Source organism: Photinus pyralis, unplaced genomic scaffold (assembly GCF_008802855.1).
Source record: "Photinus pyralis isolate 1611_PpyrPB1 unplaced genomic scaffold, Ppyr1.3 Ppyr1.4_LG7, whole genome shotgun sequence".
Lineage (NCBI taxonomy): Eukaryota > Metazoa > Arthropoda > Insecta > Coleoptera > Lampyridae > Photinus > Photinus pyralis.
This window is the reverse complement of record NW_022170738.1, coordinates 11751372-11768259: the sequence shown is the minus strand read 5'-3', so window position 1 is coordinate 11768259 and position 16888 is coordinate 11751372. Positions and strand designations below refer to the sequence as shown.

General features: G+C 36.8%; 1 long non-coding RNA gene across 2 annotated transcripts; it reads right to left on the bottom strand.

Annotated features, from left to right (window-relative positions):
• Positions 1 to 1665: 1665 nt before the first annotated feature.
• On the bottom strand, positions 1666 to 9008 carry LOC116177432. Of its 2 annotated transcripts, none has more exons than XR_004146672.1 (3): positions 8453 to 9008; positions 8191 to 8231; positions 1666 to 1801 (listed from the first exon to the last, which is right to left on the bottom strand). It is a non-coding gene; the product is annotated as an uncharacterized LOC116177432 (long non-coding RNA). The 2 variants fall into 2 exon arrangements; XR_004146671.1 differs by lacking the exon at positions 1666 to 1801 and adding an exon at positions 6789 to 7107.
• Between the last annotated feature and the right edge of the window lie 7880 nt (positions 9009 to 16888).

Genomic DNA, 16888 nt, shown 5'->3' with positions numbered 1-16888 from the left:
TGAAAATTGAAATGTAATTGGTTAATTTTTGTCTTTTTTTAGTCTCTATTTAACGCGCATTTATAATTCTTTAAATGGAATCGAAAATTTTTGGTGGTTCTTTTTGTAAATTGTAACTTTTGGGTCTTCCGTTTCAATAGGTTGCCCGTTGCCGACCCCTGGTCTAGGTGGTCAACCGGGAGCATTAGTAATTGTAAATTATGCCATGAATTTGCAATTAAAATGTCTAGGTCGCGTAAAGGTAATGAATCGTTTGAGTGGTCGAAACATTGGTTGGTAACAAATAGTTATAGATAATTTTACGCTGAAACGGACACGTAAACAGAATGGTACTGGAAAATTGCCGCCATTTTGAATGATGTCATACTGGAAATACGTGACGGGTAAAGAATGTTCACCCAAGTTTTTTTTTGCTTCCTATATGCCCAAGTAACTAACCCACAAAGAATTTTCTCTCATTCTGTTACAATTCACGATGTCATCCAGTAGATCAATTTGGCGTCTTGGGCATCTAGATACGTTTTTGCAGGCGATATCATTGACTTCTTGCATAAACTAAAGGGTTTGGCAGATTTCGTTTAAATGTCTTCCGATTTCCTAACGAAGAATGTGATTTTTGAGGTGATTTTATTGGATCGGTATATAAAAATCAAAGGTTTCTCGCCACGATAACTGTGTCTGATGCGAGGTCGGATGCTAGCAGTTAAAAATTATGATTACGCATGAGATTTCAGGGGATTACATCGATTGTCAGTGATTATTGCACAATTCTTCGGTTTCATCGACAATGATTTGTATATCAATCGCCATGGGAAATCAAACGATTTCTTTTACCACGATATTTGCAACTTGGGAGGTTCAAAATTCAAATTAAACGTAAGAGATTTCAGTGAATTAGGTAAAGACTGCCCAGACTGTGTGATTTATAGGGATTTTGATGTGATTTCCCTGACTTTCTACAGCATCTTAGAGATTTGTGGCAGATTTCGTTTAAATGTACTACACTGATTGCTTACTGTAGCTTCCCATAAAAATCATCAAGGGATTTCCTTCCCTACGCCCTCTGCAACTATGCATGTTACAAAATTCAAATTACATTCATGTCAAATGAGTACAAAAAGCAAAAGACACAAGATTGTGTGAAAGTCTTGTTCATGCATGAGTAAATAAATTCTTTGACATTGAGCCCCGCATTGAACTTTATTCTCAAGAGGTTTGAATGCGAATTTTCCTGGATAGAAGACATTATTTTGGCACTCCGTCAAAACAACCCGGCCAAAATAGCCCTAACGAAACAACCTGCACACAAAATAGCCCCGTCATAGCAGTCTCCATATACAGGGTGGCCATTTGAAAACGAAACAGAGCCTATTTTGGGAACCTCAAAACATTGAAGTACGAAAAAGTCCTCGGACCCGTCAATTTTTGTTTAAAGGGGGAACCATTTTTTTGCTGGTTTCGCCCCCCTAGGGACAAAGCCCTACGGGGGTGACGATCGCGCCCAAAATTTTAAATCGAATGGGGGGTCGAGTGATACCTTATTTTGAAGGTATTTTTATGTGGATTATAACCCTTAAGTTATAAATCGCTACTAATTTGCCTAGCCGATACCGGGGCTAATAAAAGTTACAAAAACGTGTCAACATTTACTTATGAAAAAAAATGCTTGTAAATAAATTAGTTAAATAACAAAAATTAATACAACAATAAATACAAAAAATGTTGTTCTCCTACATTCTGAACCGCCCTTTTTGTTGGTGTTTTTTTTTCTTTTTAATACCTGTGGGTGGCTATGCCAACTCTGCAACGGAAATTCACAATTAGTGATTGTAAATTGTTGTTGTCAAATCAAGTAGTGACAAATAGCACTTTAAAGTTATTTACTTGCAAAATCGTTACATTGAATAATGATAATTCACTTGCTGAAAGAGTTGAAATAATTTCTCTTTGTTTTGCGAACAATGAAAATTCGAATAGAACTGCCCAGCTCTTTAATCTGCACCACCAGAATCGACAGGTCCATCGTAAGTACATCTTGGAATTGGTTAAAAATTTAGGGAAACTAGGTCTGTGGCTAATAAAAACGTGAACGTGAAATGGATGATCGTGAGGTGCATACACAACGTCCCGAAAAATTGAATGTTTGGGCTGGCATTTTTGGTAACCATATCGTAGGCCAATTCTTTTTACCTGGCAGTCTAACAGGAGAGATGTACCTGGAGTTATTAGAAAATACGATTCATCCAGCATTAGTGGAGATACTAGAAAATAACAACGAGTACTTGGAAAATCGTCTAGTATTTCAGCAAGATGGTGCGCCACCCCACTACGCTGCAAGGGTCAGGGTCAATATTTGGACCAAACGTTTCCAGGACAATGGATTGGAAGAAGAGGAGCTATTGAATGGCCTCCTCGTTCCCCGGACTGCAAAATGTACGGGAAGTATGGAAGTCGAAGACCAACATTTTCAACATTTACTTGATTGATTTTAGCTTTAAGCACTTACAATAAAATTGATTTAAATCTTAAAAGTTATAATCTACATAAAAATACCTTCAAAATAAGGTATCGCTCGACCCCCCATTCGATTTAAAATTTTGGGGGCACTTGTCACCCCCGCTATGGCTTTATCCCCAGAGGGGTGAAACTAGCAAAAAAATGGTTCGCTCTTGGATCAAAAATTGACGGGTACAAGGATTTTTTCGTAAACATTTTGAGGTCCCCAAAATAGGCTCTGTTTCGTTTTCAAATGGCCACCCTGTATGTATGTTATTCCAATAATTCAGAAATTGCAGAAATTATCAAAGTCCATTTCAAAAGTGGGTGTAGTAATCCATTATAAGCATCGAATGAATTCGCCTAGGTACATGTATTAGTCCAGTGGCGTGCCACTTGAGACATTCCTTTGGGTTTCAGTTGAGATTAGAGTTGTTTTTATGCATACAGATTAATTATATTGTATTATATCGATTTATAAAGTAGCTTTGATAACAATATTGTAATTATAAATTTTACGTTTCTAATAGTGGTACATACTTAATAGATTTTCTGGTTATTAATTAACTGGTCATTAACTTGGTACAATTGCAAGGCATCAGTGAAATTAAATAATCGCTTAGCTCGTAATGAGATTGACTCGGAGTTTGAAATGCATATATAAAGGTCTCGTAAATAATTGGGCATGTGTTTTGGATAGCTTCTCTAGAGGCTCTAAACTGCCGTGGACGATTAAGTGTTCAGAGAACGATCAGAACATAACCACACTCTAAATCCAGAAAAGAACATGCTAGTTAAATGTGTTGCAGAAATGCAGCAAATTGTGTAGAAACCCTCGGCAGATCATATACAGCAATGGATTAGCAGTAGGGGCATATCAATTCGTATATACCGCATCCCAAAGAGCAACTGAAATGGTTAGAAAACGTACAGAGCGGCCGTATTCCAATCCAATGGTTGTTGCTGATATTACAATTCCTGCAGCTTTGCAAACTACTTCCAGAAATGCGAATTTTGTTTTATGGGATTCAGGACCCTAATCGCATATTTATGATTGGTACAGAACAAAATCTGAACATCTGAATGTTAATGGAACTTTTAAAGTTGCGCCAGAACTATCCACGCATTGGTCAAAAACACCTGTATGCCTGTATTGTATGTACAAGACGTGTATTTTAAAAACTTTTGGAAGATAACGCTTAATCCAATAAGTGTTATCAGATTTTGAAAAAGCTATCCAAAACACGTGTTTAATGGTGTAGAAATTGTTGTGTGCTTATTTCATCTAGGACAGTCTCTGTGGAGAAGAGTACAACGATGCAATTTAACAGAGGATTATCTAAATAATGAAAATGTGCGCCAGGATACCAAAAGGCTTTTATCTTTGAGAACGATGGCCTTCGAAGAATTAGTTGAGAACTGCCCAAAGTGGACTGCTGCGAAAATACTTATATAGGACGAATTCAGCGAAATCAAAGAGGTGGCCCTTGTTTCGCAATTGCAGTCTGGAATGTTTAGAACAGAGTTGCACATGGACTTCCACGTACTAATAGTTCAGTCGAAGGTTGCCATCGTACTTTCCAATAAACTTTGAACTGTCACCATCCGTCTGTTTATAAACTCATCGATCAGTTTAAGAAAGAACAGGATCATGTTGAAATAGTACACACCTGGAAACGTAATTATGCGCAGATAATTCGAAAACTGGAAGCACTGACCGAAAATTATGACAACTCGGTTGTTATGGACTACCTCAGAGGAATTTCACGTAGTACGGAGATATAACATCACGCTGAATTTATTTTTGTGATTATTCCGAGGATTATTCTTTGGTTTTCCGGTTTTAGGTTATTTTATTTAGGGGTTCTGCATTCTGGGTTATTTTGTAAACCTATTGTAATGTTTATTCAGAGGTAAGACGTGTCCTGGGCGCCGTTCAAAAGAGGGCGCTAAAATCGCCAATTATTAAATGTAAAAATCAAAATAAACCACAATAGGGGAGCATCTACTTTAGTTTGTGTGCTTTTAATTAATCCCGATCGATCGATTGTTATTTAAGCTTAAAGCAAGTTTGAGTAACCAGCCTCCGGCGTCCCTGTAATCAGGGTACGATGACCTTAAAAATTCACTCGACTTCTGTTCCTCATAGTGAAGAAGACACTTCTTGGTTCAACTGTTCAGTGATAGCGTACGTAGAACTACAACACCTCTGTTCTCCATCGCGGAGGCGCCCCAGGTCCTATTGTTCACGTATTGTAACGTAGGGTTATTCTCATCCGTGTTACAGCTGCATTTGACATCTGGGGCTGCCATCTGATGTTCAAATAGCGTGACCATTCTGTCATTTAAAGTCGCCGACACGAACCTTTATGCCTCCTAACCCATTACTTCAAAAAGAGTGAGAGCAAGCACCGGCGGAACGTGTTGTACGTAACGTCGAAGCGTCACCTCAAAGTTAATACAACCTCCAGAAGTGTATCTGCTTTTTAGGGGAATTTGTCGAGAGAAAAAATTCCCCTATGTGATGGTTCTGTCTGTCCGTCCGACTGTTCCTTGTCTAACTCAAGAACGGGAAGAGATAGCCGGATTAAAAGTCGTGTTTTCGAATGCGAGCTGATTTAATTAGGTTCGAGCGGTGCACGAAGAATTCCCCTTTTGAAAATCGTATGCGATTCTTCGTATCTTGTTTTATATTAACGAATTTACCAAGGGGCGCAATTTTAATGCTTGGCTCTAGACGCCATTTGGGCATACCACGCCACTGGGTCTATTTTGCCAACATAAGTAAGACGCATAGGTACATAAATCCCTATATGTACAAACTGAGCCGGTATTTTGGGCTATTTTGACGAGGCTGTTTTGCGGGGTGCTTTTTTGACGGGCCACGCACGCATTATTTTACGTTCTAGACTTATGGAACAATTTGAGAAGACGTATGCGTCAGAATACGATCTAACTTCCACGTCAAATGATATGCAAAAGCTCATCCCAATCGCAAGTGAGTCCGTTATACCCTCGATTATACCCTCAGTCTCTTGGTGGCTTTGCCTAGAATGAAATACTTCTTTTTTCGAATTATACTTCAGTCAGTAACGTAAAGACTGCATCGACTACGAACGATTTCTATGCGATTTCATTGGCTTCCTACAGAAACTACTGTAGTTCGTAGATTTCGTTATAGCAGAAATCCTTTCACAATTCTGAACCTTGCTGAAGATGGCGGCTTCTACCGACTTCCCTAAAGATCAAGGGAATTTCCACCGCCATGATTTCTGCGACTGCGACCGGTTCAAATTTCGAATTCCGCATTTGATTTTAGGGTGTTGCAGAAACACTTCATCGGCTGTAACGAATTTGTGTCCGATTTATGGAGATTTCGGTGTGATTGTAAAGCAATTTCAATTTTCATTGTGTTCCTGTAAGATTCCATTTAAATTTTCACTACACCGATTGCAGAAAGCTTCTGGTTTTCTTGTGGTTTCTGCAACTGCCGTTACAATATTCGGATTCCGAAATTCTATCGATTGCACTAAAAATCAAGGGATTTCCCTATACGCCTTCTGCAACTGTGCGCGTTTCAAAATTCATATTACCAGCAGATTTCAGGGGATTATGCGGGGGATTACGTAACGAATGAATCTCCCTCGGAATCTCCTGCGAGTGATTTTTGTATCATCCTGAGGAATTTCCCGGTAAGTGCAGGCGATTTCATTGGCTGGCTACCAGCGAGAACTCGGAGATATGTCGTATATTTAGTTTAATATGCATTGGATCAATGACTGTACCTAAATATGTAAATAGTTCTAGCGAGGCGATCAAATCGATATCTTGGGCACCTAGAAAATGCGTTCCTCGTCCAAATAAATCCAGCAGTTCCTCTCTCTAAGAAAATCATGGCTATTGCGGCTTGTTCCGAGCGTACTAGTTGGTAGGTCTACGATAAATCATGTTGAGTTGCAAGACCTCAAAGAACCAGATGAAACAACAGCTGTGTTGCAGGTATATTAAACATCTTTCTTCAGTTATTATAAAAAATTTGAGTATCTGACAGTCTTCCAGTCATCCTCTGTATCAGCTTCAGAGTCTCCTTTACTAAAATAACGTACAAAATTGAGCCCGAGTAGGCTGTACGCTATACGATTTGCACCTATTGGACATTGGTGATTTATCTTCAAAGAATTACACAGTGTTTGATAATAGAATCAGCAGGGTTTGATAAATTAGTAAAATTCAATAACACAAACAAATCAGTTTTATTTGTTTGAATCGTTTGTGTTAAAAGAAAAAAATACTTTTACATCACAGTCGAAATTCTGATTGTTGCTTGGTCAATAACACACGAAATAAATAACTGCTTCTGGTTTTATCTTCATAGAATTACAAAACGTTTGATAAATAGAATTACTAGGGTTGATAAATTAGTAAGTACCAAACCAACTGCACGAAAAAATAAATTTTATTTGCGTTGTAGTGTTAACGAAAATAAAAGAAAATAATAAAATAAAAATGTACAAAATATTCTTCATCAATATAAACGTAGTCGCGCCCACCTACTTTAATACTTCCTTTCTTCGTTTAATATTGGGGTGCTTACTTATACGGGTTGGCTGCCTATAGAAAATAACAAATTATTATTCACAGTGTCAAATGAGCAAGACGAGATCGAAAATCAAAAGACACGAGGTTGAATATTTACTCGTCTACGTATGCAAAAGTTTAGCATTTGATGCTAATTCATTTCATTCGTAGACGCTGACAATTGCGAAAATACAGTGAGAAATTGCAAATTGCGCAACTACCTGGAATATATTTTGAAATAGAGGTTTTGTATTTATTGTTCCGAAACAGAGCAGTTTTTTTCAATAATGAATGGGCCGAAACTAAAATGAAAGTCTGGTGGTAGTGGAATTCTAATGCGTAGAGAAGATAATTGCACTCGGAACTAAATATGGAGCTCGGTGTTTACGTATAAACAGGTCATCGTTAGATACAAATCAAGGAAGTTTGCTTATTTTTCCAATGACTGGAGCTTTGGCAGCTTCATCAATTAGACAAGTAAAAACGTGTATCGACAGATTTAAATTGTCACAATGCCAATTGTAGGGAAAAATGTGAGGTCGTTAAAGATGACCGATTTTTATACGTGACCGGATCTTAAAACAGGAGCTCGCAACCCTCTAATACCGTAGGAAGTGACGTAATGCATTAGTAGAACGTCGTAATACCAGAATGACATTAGATTTACGACTTATCAACTTTGTTCGCTCGGTTGCTCACGATTCTCTTTTAAGAATCGTTTTTTTCTCGTCATGGACGTTGCCCGCAAAGGAACTGTCAGTTGAACGAACAACGTAGTTGGAATAAAAACTATTATAATGCTTTAAATTGACATCCTGCGAGCGGCGGGGCGGCAAGCTAGCCCTAATTTGGTCATAATCAATCAGGATTAGATTGCGAACTGCTGCTATTCTAATGAGTTCAAGAATATACCAAAAGCATCCGACGATGTGCATTCCAGATAAAAATATCTCCCATCCACTTAGGTTGCCCATGAGAACGAAGAGGTTTGTTTACACTGCCACTCCGATTTATTTACTCCCGAAATTTCGACACTTTTTTACGCGACGCGCACAATTAACGCACCTGCAGCACCTCTCAAAACATGCGAACGCAAATATTTGATCACGTGCTTACCTGGACTAGTTTGCCAGCTGAGGCCACCGATAAACATTTTTCTGTAACAAAAACAGAAAATTTGTTGTAGCATTGGGGGAGTAAGTGGAGACCACGAGGGTAGGTTATGAGCGTGACATGGCGCGTGATTTAACCGGGTAATATCGGCATCTGCGTGACAGCCTTAGAAAAACTATTAAAAAACACCACTTTAATTCACCGAACGGCAAATACCGAATATTTCCAACAGTTAAGGGGGTACTCTGTGTGAGGTCAAACCTACCCTGGATCGTTTGGAACTTCAGCCGGGGAACCACTAGCTACAATCTCCTGGTTTTGAGGCTCCATAACAAACTCTATGATAGATCTCGAACTACGACTAAACTAAAGGTAAATAGAGACCGGGATGGATTAGCGGGCTCCCGGTTTTGTTCGTTCTGCCACACTATCAACACGATACTGACGAGTATAGACGTAGAGGAGCAGAGTACGTGGTCGGTCCTGTTCGACTAACGTCGCCGTAGAGGAGCACGACTGCGCTAACTACCCTGATGGAAGAGACAAAACAATCGCTGTGATTGGATGCAATCCGTGCATCATCAGTGCGACGACTGTGACGCAAAAATCCTTTACTGCGCTATGCACGATAATACGCGTATCGAAACTTTGCATAACGTAAGACGAATATAGGCCACTATGTCAATTTTAAATTTGGACTGGCACTCTTCATTAACTCCTTACGCACACGACCTCCTCCCCCACTGCGACGACACTACCGGACGCGCCAATAAATGTATTAAATTCACCGCCGCCTTTGACGCTCGCGCTCCGTTATTTTTTTATGCTTTTCCCAATTTCCGTACGCGACTGATCCGTTTAATCAATGATGGCGCTAGTTTTTAACGACGCCTGCCGCCGTAAAACGCGCCAATTTAAAATTCTGATATTTCGCGCATTTTTTGCGATCGACCGTGATGCCTTAAATGGAAAAATAGGCTCCAGAAATAGATCACTCCCGACGTAGTGAGGTAATCGTGTCGATAGATGACTCTCTTAAGCTATATCTTCTTATCCTCAATGTATGAAGTAAATACACTTAATTTCACTCAATAATCAAATTAATGTAAGATCATTTCTGTATTATGACTGTCTCTGCCGTCGGCGTCGTCGAATAGGCCTGAAGAAAAAGGGATTCATTTCGTCAAACATTTTATTCTTATTCAATCGTGTTATTATCTTCTTTAGTTGAACTCACAGCACAGTCCTACCTCACCAACTTACTTCTAGGGTGATTATTTAGTATAACAGCCCCCTCCTGCCAACTTTAAGAACAAACAAAAACCTCTTAGCCAAGCAGGTTTAAGTATTTCTACTTTTCACAGGATCGGTGGTTTTGAAGGATTTTTTACCATATTCGGTTTTTTCAGTATCTAGTATCATTTACTGGTATTTGCACCTCTTGAATATTCGTATAACTTTCATCAATAACAGAATTACTATGCTTAATTTCCTTATAGGATGCACATGCACACTAACTTCTCCCGATTTCTTCTACAAATTTGATTGTCTACATTTACATTGTACTAATATGAAAGAGGCTCCTCGGCCGATTATATATCCCTACTTCTATCTACGAAAATCTATTACCCATACAGAGTTCTTTGGTTTGATCTATTTGATTATAATTTATTTCAAGTCTCTCCATTCGCTTTTCCTCTCTTAAACAGGGAGCTGGTAGGTATCTACACATTCCTCAAGCTTTACTAGGAAGTACCTACTAGGAAGGTGTATTCTTAATTTTCTTTTCATTAGCAATTCATATGGATCAAAATCACAGTCAGTAATAAAGCGGCCCCTACACGATCAATATTTACGTCAATATGTTGTACAATATTTTGTGCAATGGCCGTGGTATTGTTCAATAATTAGTTCGCGAGTGATACTTGTGCACTATGTGCAGTCAAGATGTGGAATAATAAGAAGAAGCGCGAGTGGATAATAATAATAGTATTTTTTGTACTCCGTGGACTAAATCAACGTGTTTTGTCATTCATTTAAGGGACTAAAGTGCAATTTTTTCTCCCGGAGGCAGAAAAACGCGACGCGGTACAAAAAGTGACAGTACACACTGAATTGTCAAACACAATTTAATGATTAATGGTGACCTGTATTGTACATATTTATTCTTGCATCATATTTTACACTTATTATACCGTTTTCCATATATCTTTTTGAATTTGGAAGGCGGTAGGTTTCCTTATAGTTTGTTCTTCAGAGTTTTAAACGATCATTTGAACGCCGTAGTTTTAAACTAGAATCTTTAAATCAAACTGACATTTATCGTTATACGGTCACAATTTGACATTACCAGGTATATTGATTCTACAATCAATCAAATTTTTTCTTTCAAATTTGCACTTTAACATTGAAATTGCCGTAGCTGATTACCGGAGTACAAAAAATAGCGTATATACCACAAGACTAAAGTGCGTCCTAATCCCTCGGGTGCTTGTTGCCGTCAGCTACGTTTCGGGCAACCATCTGCACCCTCGGGATTAAAACACACACTTTAGTTCCTCAGTATATAATATACTATTTCTTGAATTTCGATTTCGCTACCTTTATTATAGCATCTTCGCACCTTTGCTTTAATATAAGTACATATGAATTCTTGTTTGTTGTGTATTCGAATTCGAAACATAATCATTAATCAACCACAACCACGATCATTCGAATTCGATGTTTAATTGTATTTCTTATTTTAACTAATTTGACAGTAAGATAATAATGTAACCCAACAAACAAGAATTCATATGCACTTATATTACAGCAAAGGTCCGAAGATGCTATAATAAAGGTAGCGAAATCGATAACCTCAAGAAAAAACTTTAATTACTTATTTCATACCTATCAATCCAATTTAATTGGAAACAGAAAAATAAAGAATTACTTGGTAATGGGAAACAATACATAAATAACTTTATATGAAATACAAAATGTATGGAAAAAAAATAAATAAACAAATAATTATATATAAAATATAAATAATATAAATATATAATTATATATAATTGTATATAAAATTGAACTCAACTCAAACGTTTGCCTACCAAAAACAATGTTACGGAGTGCCTTCTTTAATTTCCCGAAGGGTATGTTTTTAAAAATATTGCTTACAGCGTTATATTTTTTAGAAATATTGTATGAAAATGATCTTTCATATAATGCCGTTTTATGAATTGGTGGTATAATTAACTTAACGAATCTAGGGTTATAAATTGTAATTTTGTTATATAAATAAACAGGTTCATTTATTGTTACCACTTTATGGTATAAGACCATGTCATGCACATATCTATGATTTTTCATATTTAGCCATCCGGTTTTTTTTTAATTTGTTTGATATATGATAATGCTTTCTTATTCCATAATTAGTCTCAAACAGGAATTTTGAATTTTTTTGATTCTATTGGAATCATAAGTATCCAAACATGGTCCGTACACACACAATACACAAACTCAGAAACTGTAACAGGACAAGTGAGTTACAAAACGAAATTTTCATTTGTTGATTAAGTACAGAACGTTGATTAAAAATTAATTTTAAATTTGAGTACGCTTTTCTTATCCTATTTGAAACATGTGATTTAAATCTCAACTTGAAATCAATTTCTAACCCAAGAACTTTCACATCATCTTTAATTGGTAGAATTTCATCGCCCACTTTTGTAATTATATCATCTTTCCAGACCTCTCTTTCTTTTGCTCCTCAAAAGATGATTACAGAGGATTTTAATGGGTTTATTTTTAAGTTAAGTTGTAACAAGTCGTTGAGGCAGTGGCGTAGCGAAGGGGGGTGGAGGGGCGGTCCGCCCCGGGCGCCACTTTAGTAGGGGCGGCAGCGTCACACCTGCCAATAATATTCTGGAGTGCTTTTGAAAATAGCCAAAAGTGATTTTGTAAGCAACGACGATGACCATCGACTGACTTGAAGATTGTTTAACTGACAGAAACTGAGGCGCAAATACATGACGAAGAGAGAGAAGGTATAACCCAGAGATGGGGAAATAGCGGCCCGCACCATGGTTCGATTCGGCCCGCTGGAATCTATATTCGTAAAAACAAATTTATGAACAGAATGACTGAGGAACATCTTGAGAGCGGTTTGCGAATTTCTTCCACTTATTTGGGGCCAAATTTCGATGCACTAACTATTCATTTGTCATAGTAACCCAGGACATCGAAACAATAATTTTCGTCTGCTGATTTTTTGTTACTTACAATAAGTCCTCTTTGTGAAAAGATACCCTGTTTTCCGGCTATTTATTTATTTATTGTAGGGTGTGTTGTCCATCTGGTACATGGTTCATATAGAAAGCTTAAAGATATAATGTCAAGAGCCCCCCCCCCCACCCCGCCAAACAAGCGTTCGCTCTAAAAGTACTGAAATCCAGAATAAAATCAGACATTTTTTCATAAACGATAGGGAACTCAAAATGTTCACCAGCTCCTAAAGTATAGGGCGGAGGGTGGGAGTGTATATAATGAACAAAAGAGGTCCCAACACCGACCCTTGTGGAACGTCCATTACTACAGGTGTTGGATAAAGGATTGGTTTAAAGAAAGAAATAGTACACCCACTTACTTTTGATATTCCACAACGCAGGTAAGCTCCGATACACCTCGATACATTCTAAAATGAACTTTTTTTCTTCGTCTTTTCCCTTTGTAGTCATGGTCGATGTATACTGTTTATCAAGGACGAGAAGTGAATTTTCAGTGACAAGTCGGAAGTTTTACGTACCAGGCGTCTTTGGGCGCCGAGTTTTATAAGTATAATAAATGTTTTTTTTTAAATATATTAACTTTCGAAAACTGTATGCGCCCCTTCCTAGAACAAATTCTAAATCCGCCCCTGCAAACCCCCTATTGTTTAACAAGCCGATTAACTGTAGCATTCCCATATAGTTTTAGTTGCATTGGTCACGTTGGCTGGATATTTTCATTTTTTATAAGCGGATTATGGTGTATTTTGTGTTTCTATTTTTTTAATACAAATTAGTGATCTGTGATATGTTGTACCTACCTATTTAGGACTTCAAAGTGTTTCCAATATACCAGGTGAATATTCCCAAACCGAATATAGGGAATTTTTTTCTAGATTGTTGCTCCCCATGTTAACTTAGAGGGTTTATAATGACACCAATCGAAAGAAGATTTCCTCGTCTAATGATATACGAATTAGTTTATCTTCAGGTGTATTTCTCACTATTTCATCAAAAATTCGGCAATAAATCCACTTAAAAATCATGACTAGTGAGACAAAAAGCAGATTCAAACGTTGAAATCAATATCAGTTTATGACAACTGGCATTAATTTTTGTTGTAAAATGTATTTCACTGAGGACAATGTATTTATAATAAACAACGTTTACAGCGGAAATATTTACTCTAGTAGGTACGCGATTGTTTTCCGTGCATTTTAATGAGCGTCCCATTCGGTCTGTGTGAAAACCTATTTCAATTTTTTAGGAAATTTTCATTGCTTAACATGATTTTGCTAATTGGATTTATCGCCGAATTTTTGATAAAATAATGAGAAATGCACCTAAAAATAAACTAATTATCGTATATCATTAGATGAGAAAAAAAATCTTCTTTTGATTGGTGTCATTATAAACCCTCTAAGACATGGGGAGCAAAGATCTGCAAAAACGTTTTTCCTATGTTAATTGCCTATGTTCGGTTTTAAAAGATTCACCCGGTATACCTAATAAAAATGCACAGAAAGCATGTAGTAATAATAATTATTATTATCTGGAGTACCACCATTAAAAACAAGATGGAAACAACTATAACTGCTCGTTATCTTACGAAACTTTCATTACTACCCACTACTCTTACACCTTAATAATGATTTACTTAATGTAGATGTACAATCATACAGTCCAGCGCTTACCATTTCTCGACCCGTTTTTATTAGGCACAAAGAATACTTGGGATAATGGGAAGTCAGCCTTCCAAATTTTTTGGATGGAAGGATATGGGAATACCGAATACCTAAACAAGACGTAAACAATAGAATATCTCATGAGGCAGGAATTTGAGAAAATCCTTAGCCAATATTCATCATAACAATAATATCTATATACATATACTTAAGTCACTTGGAATACTAAAAAGCTTCTTATTTTTTTAGTCAATGTTTCCCACAAAAAAACATACAGTCAGAGCTTCAAATTTTTACAAAAAAATGGTTTTTATTGCTCAGCGCCAAAAGCAGAGAGCGTTCTTAGTTATTCGAATTTTGTGAAACGTAATGCTACATGTTTTTCTTCCCAAAATTCGTCCTTTTTGCTTTTACTTTAATCCTCATTTGGTTCATAAACTATTAAAATTGTAGTATTCTCTGTCTGTTCCATTTTTATTTATAATTTAATCAACCTTTCATTAACGAATTCTCACTTAATAGTTTTCTTAAATGTTCTTAAACATGCCACCCTTCTCATTTTCAATCGATTCCGCTATTTATATAAAAGTACATCTTCAATCTTCATTATCCCTCTACCTTACTTCTTGGTTTCGCACATTCCAAGTAGATCTAGATTGGTGTTTTTAATTCTTTTACAGGTTACAGGCAATTAAGGATTGCTATAATGTATGGGTACCTACCTATTTTCAAGATCAATTAGAGGGTTGTTCGTATGCCCCCATATACAGGGTGACAATTTGAAAACTTACCACCCCCCATATCTTAGTAAATAAACGAGATATTTAAAAAAATCAAAATCCGTTTCGGTAATTCGGAGGGGGAATCACAATGACATAGTTTGCGACGCACCCCCTCCAACCCCCTGCGCCCCAGCCACCCCAACTTTTAAATCTTAAATAGTGACCCCCCATGTGTGATACGTCGTTGGAAAGCTCTGAAAAATGCTTTCCAACCATACCAAATAGCATTACATTTAGGTTAGTAATTATCGTGCAAATCAAAAAATAAACTAATATGATACATTTGAAATCTGTCGTATTTAAAACGCAACTGGCGAACATAGACGAACTAAGACAGAGAATAATTCAAGAATGTCGAAATATTGCAAAACCAACATTGGAAAGGTTCGACAAGAGTTTGAGAATAGATTATAACTGGCGATCAAAAATGAGTTGCTGTCGAGTCGGCTTTGGAAGTTCAAGTTAAATACGATTTTTCATGTTTATTTTTTGATTTGCACGATAATTACTAACCTAAATGTAATGCTATTTGGTATGGTTGGAAAGCATTTTTTCAGAGCTGTGAGGGGGTGCGTCGCCAACTATGTCATTGTGATTCCCCCTCCGAATTACCGAAACGGATTTTGATTTTTTTAAATATCTCGTTTATTTACTAAGATATGGGGGGTGGTAAGTTTTCAAATTGTCACCCTGTATGTATATTGATTACAGAAACCAAAATATTTGACACCACAAAGATACAACCCCGCAAATGAGTTTCAGTATAATAATAATTCGTGCATAGACCAACAAAACGTATGTATAGCACAAGTCAATTACAAACTAACAATTAAAAATTAAAAACTGGTGGTGTAGGGATTAAGAATCAGGCACTTTAACAGGTTTTGTTTGAACTGTCCCCCTCCCCCATCCCATACGCTCCATAAACCACACTAAAAGTGTTTAATTCGCAACACCATTGGAATGGTCTAAAATAAATACAAACAAAAATAAATACGTCCGTAAGGGAGGGGTAAAAAGGGTGAAAATCCTATTAGGGCACTTTTTTCCAGCCACTCTCACACATGACCTCAAAATAATCGAAAAAATCGGGGAAAACCGTGATTTTGGTTTTTTATTGTTCGTTTCGTGAAAAATGATTTTATTTTAACGAGACTTGGTTGAAGTAGGTATATTTTTGGTGTTTCATATAACTACACATTTTTTGCTATCCCGAGCATGCTAATTGAAAAAGTGGAAATTGCCCTTCAGATGTTTATCGTAGGGAGTTCTATTTGGTGTCATTTTCATTGTTTTTACCTATACTTTTGATGAAATATTGAAGAAGAAACTTAAATAACAAAAAAACTCCCAAAACTACTTCAATATCATTGAATTTCTAGAAAATGTTGTTAATTTGTTTAAATTTTGGAAACTTGTCAACAACTGATTATAGTACTCGATTCTACGGGAGAAAATACAATAGTATATTAAGTAACAAGGGATTAAAAAGAGTTTTTGTTCCTGAGAGAATGGTTTAAAGCCCCAGGCTTGCCGAGGGGTAATATTCTTAAGGGAACAAAAACTAGTTTAATCCAGTGTTGCTTATACTATTTTTTCCAATACCGACCGATTTAAATCCATTTTGCCATGAATTGTTGACAAAAAAGAAACAAAAATGAGGGATTAACATTTTTTTAATCCCTAGGGATTAAAATTACCTGTTAATGCACAAAAATTAGGGATTAAATTCAATAAAAACAATGTAGGTATTGGAAAAAAGAATTTTTCAAGATCTAGAACTTTTCCATTGAACACTTTTGTCTCTGACCTGAACTTTTGCCGGAAATTGCCATAATGGCGTAATTACGCCTTTCAGCTCTACTCCCTCTACCCCTCCCAAAAGCTTAGCCCCGCTCCCCTGCTCACGTATCTTTTTTTTGTATTTGTTGAAGACCAATTTTCTTTTGTGAAAAATACAATTTGCCTGGATTATTTCGGAGAATTG